Below are 9495 nucleotides of genomic sequence, written 5' to 3'. Positions count from 1 at the left end.
GGGGAGCACTTTGGGGGACACATTCAGATTCTCTCGAATGCCTCATACCCGGACTGCAATCCCCCATTCCACCAGCGATTTCAGGACCGTGTGGGAAATTTCATCAAGTTTGCAAGTGTGTCCTTTCTCCTTTTACCCTCATTCTATCTGTGAGATGCTCTAGAATTCACCACCAGATGTAATATATCTTTGGGATGAATATTCTATGTTAAGCCATTTGAAAGCAATCAACAACTGTAATGCAATTACTATTGGCTGTATCTTTCATGCTCTTTTGCCCCAAACCTCATCCTATGTGCCAAGCTCACCACATACACACACACACGCACACACACACACACCACAGCAGATGCCAATTTTGTGCCTTGCTGCCTCACATAACATGGGAACATTGAGTAGTGAACAGCTGATCTGCATGAATTAACGCGGGAGGTCGTGTGGGCCCCGAAGCTTTCACACTCACAAACCGGTGTCGGGATGGGTTGTCATGGAGATCAGGTGGAGGGACACCAGGGCTCCCCCCAGGACTCTGGGCCTCCTCTGATGAATAGGTCACATGGGGATGTGGGGGGAGGCACAGGCACGAACTGCATATTAAATACACCTGATTCACTGTGTCTGTGAGTGCGTGGGCGTGTGTGGGTGTGGGAGAGTGCATGTAGGAATGACCATGAGTGTGAGTGTACATATAAGTGCGTCTATGTGTGTTAGTGTGTGTATATGAGTGTGTGTGAGTGTGTATGTATCAGTGTGCATATATGCGTGGGCATTGTAGGCACACATGTGCATGTATGTATATGTATAAGTGTATCTGTGTGTGAACATATGGATGCATGAGTGTGGGCATGTGTATCTGTGTGTGCATATGTGTAAGCGTGTTCGTTTGCATGCACAGGTGTCCAGAGTCCACATGGGATGAAAACTGAATGGCTCTAAAGATCTACTAGACGTATCTTGGATCCTAACAGAGCTCTTAAAGCTCCAAGGGGTCACTGAATGGACAGTGAGTGTGTCTGAGTCCAGGTGGCACTGACTCAGCAATGCAGGAAGGCAGGTCCTTGAGCTCCAGGAATGTCCTGCTCCCCTTTTCTATCCCTCCCAGTCGCAGACCTCTCCCCACGTCCCTTCCTCTCCCCCTCTCTGTTTGCCTTCCGAGCCTCTCCCTTTCCCGGTCTCATTTCTCTCATGTTCATCACTTCTTCTTCCTGCAGTTCATTTCCCCTCCACCCCTCAGCACCGACTGTGGGATGAGAGAGCCACAGCCTTACCCCTGATGTAACCAAAACTCTTGGCACCAGCTTAGACCTGTTTTTCAGTCTTATAAACGGGTCTCAAATCAGGGAAATGTAAGGTTCTGAGGAAAATGATCACCACTAGGTGATTCCCCTTTGTGTTACCGTAAGGCGGTGAGTACAGAGATTCTCTAATGTTTTTAGTGCAACTCACTGTAAGAAACCCATTGCAAACTGCCACCCAGCACACACACGCACATCCATTTATACAGAAACGCAGCACGTTTCCCCAAACGGCACTCACCCTCGCTGCACACAACACGCTCTGATGTCTCCTGACCTAGTCTATTCTGGTCTATTGCAGATTTTCAATGCCGGGCTTGACACTCTAAATTGATTTCAAGACCCACTAATGCATCACAGGCTGTGATTTGATAAACTCCACACTAAGACACATCCCGTTGTGGGGTGTTCCATCGAGAGGCCATTTATCCTGCAGCAAGTGGGGTGAGGAGGAGTAGGGGGCGGCAGGATTAACCCTGAGGTGCCCCTCCTCCTCCTCCTCCCATGTATTTTTGGTAGAGACGGGGTTTCTCCATATCGGTTAGGCTGGTCTTGAACTCCCAACCTCAGGTGATCCACCCACCTCGGCCTCCCAAAGTGTTGGGATTACAGGCGTGAGCCACTGCACCCGGCCCCCCGGTTTTTCAGCCCTTCCCCCCTCCCTTCTTCTCCTCTTTAGTAATCCCCAGTGTCCATCATTGCCATGTTTATGTTTATGTGTAGCCAATGTTTAGCTCCCACCTACAAGTGAGAAATATGGTATTTGGTTTTCTGTTCCTATGTTAAATCACTTAGGATAATGGCCTCCAGCTGCATCCATGTTGCTGCAAAGGACATGATTTCCTTCTGTTTCATGGCTGCATACTATATTCCATGGTGTATATGTACCATAACAAATGTCTGTTTCTTTTCCCTGAGTCTTTTTGGGCCCCATGTAGAAGCGTCTGCAGGAAAGTTAACCAGCAACAATGTCAGGACTGGGGAAGGGCAAAGCTCACAGGGATCTTGGCTGGGGGGAAGCTCTGGAAGCCCCCACCTTCAGTTGGTCCCGGGGCTCAGGCTGAAAGAGAAAAATGGAGTTGATCCTGGAAGACTTGGCCGTGGAGAGGACGAGACATTGCTAGATCACTGTAAGAAGATGATAAATGCTTGACCCGGCTCAAAGTGTTTTGTGCCAGGGTTATGTTCTGAGATATAGGAGGGTTAACTAAGCTGGGGCTGTGGATTAGTTATCTATTGCTTTGTAAATAATTACTTCCAAAACTTAGTGACTTAAAACAACAAACATTTGTTATTTCATGTGTTTCTGAGGGTCAGGCATTTCACGAGGTTGCAGGCAAGCTGTTGGCTGGGGCTGTAGTCTTCTAAGACTTGTAAGAGTGCGAGGCAGATGGGCCTCCAGGATAATTTACGTGGCTACTGGGTGGAGGCTTTGGTCCCTCGCCACATAGGCCTCTCCACCACATGGCTTCTGAGAGAGAGAGAGGACCAAGATGGAAATGGCTGCCTTTATAATATTGGAAGTGGCACATCATCACTTCTCCAAAATGCTGTTGGTGACCTCCACCAAATATGGTACTACATAGTGGGGGACAGCCGAGTTCCAGAAAGGCGGGCTCACTGGAGGCCAGCTACCAGAGGCTGGGTGTCTCTCGCTGATTCAATCTTTTATTCAAATACTGGCCTGGCGCAGTGGCTCATGCCTATAATCCCAGTACTTTCGGAGGTCGAGGCACAGGGTGGCGGGGGTGGGGGGGTATAAATAATCCACAGTCCCAGCTTAGTCAACCTTCCTATATCTCAGAACATAACCCTGGCACAAAACATGCTGAGCTGGGTCAAGCATTTATCACCTTCTTACAGTGATCTAGCAATGTCTTGAGGTCAGCAGTTCGAGACCAGCCTGGCTAACATGGCAAAACCCCGTCTCTACTAAAAACATAAAAATGAGCCAGGCGTGGTGGCGCTCACCTGTAATCCCAGCTACTTGGGAGGCTGAGGCAGGAGAATGGCTTGAACCTGGGAGGCAGAGGTTGCAGTGAGCTGAGATTGTGCCACTGAACTCCAGCCTGGGTGACAGCAACACTGTGTCAAAAACAAAAACAAAAACAAAAACAAAAAAAACCCAACAAAAAAAACCCAAAAAGTATGTAGTGAGCTCCTGCCACAAGCCCAGCATCGCTCTGGTCTCTGAGAAGTCAACAGGAAAATAGGCAACGTCCCTGCCTCATGTAGTTCCCGCCGGAGGAGTGAAAGAGACAGACAAGATAGATGTAAATGTCTAATACCTTTCCTTGGCTTTAAGATACGCGTTTTCCCACATCTTTAACATCTCTAAAATTGGCATCTATCTTATGAGTGGATGCTGTGTCACAGCATATTTGATGGTGTTTTAAATCTCCTTCTCTTCGGGGTGGGACAGGAAAACCTCATGAAAAAGAAGAGCTGGGGAGATTTAAGGAAGAGACTGTTCAGCGACCATGAGCGGTGTGGCTGGGTTGTGGGGACCAAGGTGGAGGTGCTGTCCCTGGGACTAGCTCCAGACTCCCAAGGCCTGAAGGGGCAAAAGGAGGAGGTAGTGTATCAGAACCTGGTTGAATCTGAGCCAGGGGAAGGGGCCGCAGAAGCTGCGGGTGTTGAGAATTGCAGCTGCTGCCAACGCTGCAGCTGTTGCCGGGCACCCTGGGGCAACTCTCTTTACTCCCATCCTCCATCCCCTGCCAGAGTGCCTGTGGGCTGAAGCCAGAGAGGCTGGGGGAAAGTATCTAGAAGTCAGGCTCCTGGGGCATCAAGTAAGGTGAACAAGGGATATGGAGAGAAGGTAACCAGCCTTTGGCATAAAGGGATAAGGAGAGAGGGATATCCCAAGAGGACTGCTGGGAAAGGCCACTCCACGAAGTCTCAGCTAAGATGTGGGCCATGGAAACGTCTGGGGAGAATGTTCCAGAGAGGGCAGGACCTGAGTGGGCCGAGTGTGGGCTGCAGGAAGCTGAGGAGCTGGTGGGCCTGGGTGGAGTGGGCAATAGGAAGAGAAGTCAGGGATGAGGTCAAAAATTAGGTAGATTCTGGACCACATGCAGGACCTTGTGCCATGGTGAGGAGTGTGGATTTGACTCAAGCATGACAGAGCTGCTGGGGGGTTTTGAGCAGAGAGAGGACATGATTCAATGGGTTTAACAGGAGCCCTGTGGCTGTCATGGAAGAAATGGCCCCATAGAGGGTTGGGGGGGGTGGCAGTGAGGAGGCTCCGGAATATTCCAGGCAAGAGATGAGGGTGGCCTGGTGGTCCAGGGTGGGACGGTGGAGGTGGGGAGAAGTGGTGGGAGTCAGGACTGATTTTGAAAATACAGCCAGCAGGATCTTCTGATCAGTTGGAAGTGATGTGAGGGAGAAAGGAGTCAGGAGCAAATCCAAGGTCACTTTGCACCGTTCCTATGGAGATGCTCCAAACATGGGACTTATGAGCTGTGATGAATTTATAACTAAGAGTATGTTGGCCGATGCTGCCAGCTTCCAGGCCTTCTCTAGAATGTTCTCATGGTGAAAAAGCTTGAGCGAGACCCACACTCATGATGTTCACCCCTCAACCCATGAAATGCGTGCTGCAATAGCCCACATGTATCACTGGAGTCCTCCTGTGGCCATGTATGTGCTGGGAGGTGATCAAGCTGGTTGCTACAAACCCAGAGTCAGCGTTGGGGGAAATAGGAGTTGAGACAGGAAGATGGAGCCTATAAGGATGAATAAGCCCAAAAAAGGTGTCTAGCACCCTGTCCACAGAGGGAGGAGGGCCTTGTGGTTCCTCCAGCCCCTGGTTGGGTGGAGTAACATCACCCAGACCCCGCTGTGGTCAGTCAGTTCAGGAGGAGGCAGGGCCACAGGCGAGCCCGTCCAGAGGAGCAGGTGCCACGAGGCCCAGAGAAGGGAGGTCAGGGAGGTCTACCAGGAGGAGCTAACATGTGAGCTGGGCTGGGCAGGGAAGTTGGGAGAGTGAGGAAGGAGGTCCTAGGAGGAGATGGCAGGACCAGGACATGCAAAGGTACAGCCGGCAAGGCCAGAGGGAAGTGATCTGGGACCTGATCCAGGATGATGGGACCATCTAGAGCGGTGGTGCCCAAATTTTTGGCAGCAGGGACCACTTTCATGGAGGACAATTTTTCCACGCACTGAGGTGGGGGTGGGGATGGTTTCAGGATGATTCAGGTGCATTATATTTATTGTGCACTTTATTTCTATAATTATTACATTGTAACATATAATGAAATAATTATGCAACTCACCATAATGCAGAGTCAGTGGGAACTCTACACTTGTTTTCCTGCAACTAGACGGCCTCATCTGGGGGTGATGGGAGATAGTGACAGATCATCAGGCATTAGATTCTCATAAGGAGCGTGCAACCTAGATCCCCCTCATGCACAGTTCACAATAGGGTTCGCCCTCCTATGAGAATCCGGTGCTGCTGCTGATGTGACAGGAGGCAGAGCTCAGGTGTTCACCTCCTGCTGTGCAGCCTGGCTCCTAACAGTCCACAAATCAGTGGTGGTTTGTGGCCTGGGGGTTGGGGACCCCTGGTCTAGAGCCATCTGTATCCATTAGGGCCCTTTGGCTGCAAGTGGCAGACACCTAACTCAATCCAAACAGGGACTTCATGGCTGGCTCTGTGTGGAGTTCTCAGACACAGGAGGGGCTGGGGACCAGGAGTAGAGAGGACAAGTCCGGGGCCACACCAGGAAGTCTCAGCAGCAGGAACTGGGGGGCAGCCTGTGCAGGCCCCACCCTGGCATCCACGACACGGCTGGTCTTTGCATTTGAGGGAGAAGAACCCACAGAGCCATGGCAGCCTCATGATGCTACACATGAGGAGCTGAATTCCAAGGTCATGTAGCGTGTCCACTGTCACATGACCAGCAGGTGCAGAGGGAGGGTGCCTATCCCAGCCCACAGGCTCCCAGGCTCAGATTTTCCTACTGCAACAGAGCTCTCAAATCTCAGACATTCCCAAACTGCTGTCATAATTTTTATCATTTGCATAATGTAATCTCTTCTAATATTAATTTTTTAAATTCATATGTTTCATATGCTAGCTTTATTTTTGTCTAACGTCTGAGTACTCTTATACTATTAAAATAAGCAGCACAGGCTGGGTATTGTGGCTCATGCCTGTAATTCCAGCACTTTGGGAGGCCAAGGCAGGAGGATCACTTGAGGCCAGGAGTTTGAGACCAGCCTGGGCAGTGAGGCCCTATCTCCATTAAAAAAAAAAAGCAGCATTCATTAGTGAAAGACCCAAATCATCTTTGGAGGTATGTGTACCTTGTTTTGGGAAACCCTGTATCATAACTAATGCTCCTTTCTATCTGGAGGATGATGTGGACTGATTATTCGCAGTAACTTTTAGCAAAGAACCCTTGTTGTTCACTGGAATCATCTGCAGAAGAATAGGGATGGCTCTGCCGGGAGAGAAGCACGGGGACCACCCGTCCTCATTGGCTCAGAACTGAGGGGTTTCCTGGGATACGGGACTATCGGTGCTAAAATTGGAGAGGTCCGGGCAATCCTGGATAGTCGGTGACCCTGGAGAGGAAGTTGGAGGATCAGAGTACAGCCCACCTGGTTTCCCAGCCCTCACTATGTGGCAGATATGAGGATGCTTCCTTGGACCCCGATACATGAATGAAGCGGGCCTGCGTCAGGAAAGCAGAAGCTGCAGCCCGAGGTCAGTGTGTGATGAGTGCTGTTGGTGAGGGCACCTCCACTTGGTCTGCTTCTGGGGCTGCAAAGGCTGGAAAGCTGAAACCTGTATTTCCCAGGCTCTTGGACGTGGAGGAGTTGAGGCCCCCGCTTCAGTGAGTGCCTCCAGCCAGGGGCACAGTGGGAACCTTCTGCATCAGAGTTCCAGGGCATGGCCATTCAGTTTGTGGGTTTGTTCCAGGGATTTGGGAGCTGATCCAGGGAAAATCTGACCATGAGGTGGCAGTAGCACACACTCGCTTCACTGGGCAGTACTTTGACAGGTTTGCAAGCAGATAAGGTTCCTCGCAGCAGAAGCCAGGGAAGGCCAGGGAACTCTGGGGGCAGGAGCTTGTGTGACAAAGTGATGTCGCTCAGCAGCGTAGCCCAGGGAGTCTCTGGGTCAGGGTGCTCCCAAGGGCAGAGAACATTTGGGGGCCCTATAATGACAAGGCTTTCTATCTTTTATGCATGAGTAAGAGCTGTCACGTGAGGTTTTGCAGGGTAGGCAAAGCAGGCAGGCTCTAAATGGCTAAAAACCTCTTTGGGTTATTTAAAAAATAATCAGGTGTGTAACAATTTGAGTTTGGCACCAGTGGGCTTTCGAGGTAACGAGACTCAGTTTGCTATGAAGAAAGAAATGGGCCGGGTGCAGTGGCTCAAGCCTGTAATCCCAGCACTTTGGGAGGCTGAGGGGGGCAGATCACCAGAGGTCGGGAGTTTGAGACCGGCCTGGCCAACATGGTGAAACCCTGACTCTACTAAAAATATAAACACTAGCTGGGCGTGGTGGCATGTGCCTGTAGTCCCAGCTACTTGGGAGGCTGAGGCAGGAAAATTGCTTGAACCTGGGAGGCAGAGGTTGCAGTGAGCCGAGATTACACCACTGCACTCCAGCCTGGGCAATAGAATGAGACTCTGTCCAAAAAAAAGAAAGAAAGAAAGAAAGAAAAGAAAAGAAAAAAAGAGAACGAGAAAGAGAAAAAGAAAGAAAGAAGAAAGAAAGAAAGAAAGAAGAAAGAAAGAAAGAAAGAAAGAAAGAAAGAAGAAAGAAAGAAAGAGAGAAAGGGACAGCCCAGGGGCCAATCCTCAGAGGCTATATTTGGCTCCTCTGTGTAACAGTGGGGTGGGGGTGCATTTTGGAGGCAGCTGCTTCTTGACCCCTGGTGTGTCCTTCAACTCAGCAGTTCCTCTCCCTGCTCCCCAACCCCACAGCCCGTTTCTCTGGAGTGCCTGGCTATGTGGTTTATGTCCCTGGCAGATCAGTTCTGGGGTCCTATTCTGGGTGTCTCTTCTGAGGAGTCAGACTGCAGCCTGTGCCCCTGCCCTTCTCATGATTTCGGGGGGATCCTAGTCCCCTCTATTCAATCCCTTTCTGCCTAATATGGCTAATGTGGTTCCTGGTATCTGGAACTAAACCCTCCTGAGACAAATAATGGCTGACATCCGGTCTTGGTGCCAGGGAGACAGCAGCCAGCACCGGGGGCTCTGGAGGGCTTAGGAGGGGGTGGCCTCCACTCAGCTCCTGCCATGTAGTGTTGGCCAGTGTCTAGAGTTTCAGTGAAAGAGATTCTTATGTAAAATAATTTGAGTCTTGAATGTTGGCTCATTTAACAAAAACAAACACAAAAGAGAGAGGGCCAAAGAAACATGTCTGTTGGTGAGGGCAGTAATCTGCAAGGGCCGTTGTAACCCAGTACCCTGGACTGGGCGCTTTGACAGCAGGAACGCTTTGACTGGCCTCCTGCAGTTCTGGAGACCAGGAGTCTGAGATCAAGGTGGCAGTGGGGTTGGTTCCTTCTGAGGACTGTGAGGGAATGCTGTGTTCCAGGCCTCTCTTCTTGGCTTGTAGATGGGCCATCTTCTCCTTGCATCTTTCCTCTATGTGTGTTTCTGTGCCCAAATTTCCATCTTTCTCTCTCTTTCTTTCTTCTTTCTTTCTTTCTTTCTTTCTTTCTTTCTTTCTTTCTTTCTTTCTTTCTTTCTTTTTTTTCTTTCTTCTTTTTTCTTTCTTTTCTTTCTTTCTTTCTTTCTTTCTTTCTTTCTTTCTTTCTTTCTTTCTTTCTTTCTTTCTTTCTTTCTTTCTTTCTTTCTTTCTTTCTTTCGACACTGGTCATATTCTATGAGGGCCCACCCTAATCACCTCATTTTACTTTTTTTTTGTTTGTTTGATCGTTTTTTGTTTTTTTGACAATGTCTCACTCTGTTGCCCAGGCTGGAGTGCAATGGCATGATCTCGGCTCACTGCAACCTCTGCCTTCCAGGTTCAAGTGATTCTCCAGGCTCAGCCTCCTGAGTAGCTGGGATGATTACAGGTGTGCACCACCACACCCAGCTAATTTTTAGTATTTTTAGTAGAGACGGGTTTCACCATGTTGGCCAGGCCGGTCTCGAAAGCTTGAGTGTGATCTGCCTGCCTCGGCCTCCCAAAGTGCTGGGATTACAGGCGTGCGCCATCGTGTCCGGC

This window comes from Hylobates moloch, unplaced genomic scaffold (genome assembly GCF_009828535.3).
Source record: "Hylobates moloch isolate HMO894 unplaced genomic scaffold, HMol_V3 SCAFFOLD_21, whole genome shotgun sequence".
In the NCBI taxonomy this organism is placed as follows: domain Eukaryota; kingdom Metazoa; phylum Chordata; class Mammalia; order Primates; family Hylobatidae; genus Hylobates; species Hylobates moloch.
Note: the sequence above shows the minus strand (reverse complement) of the source record.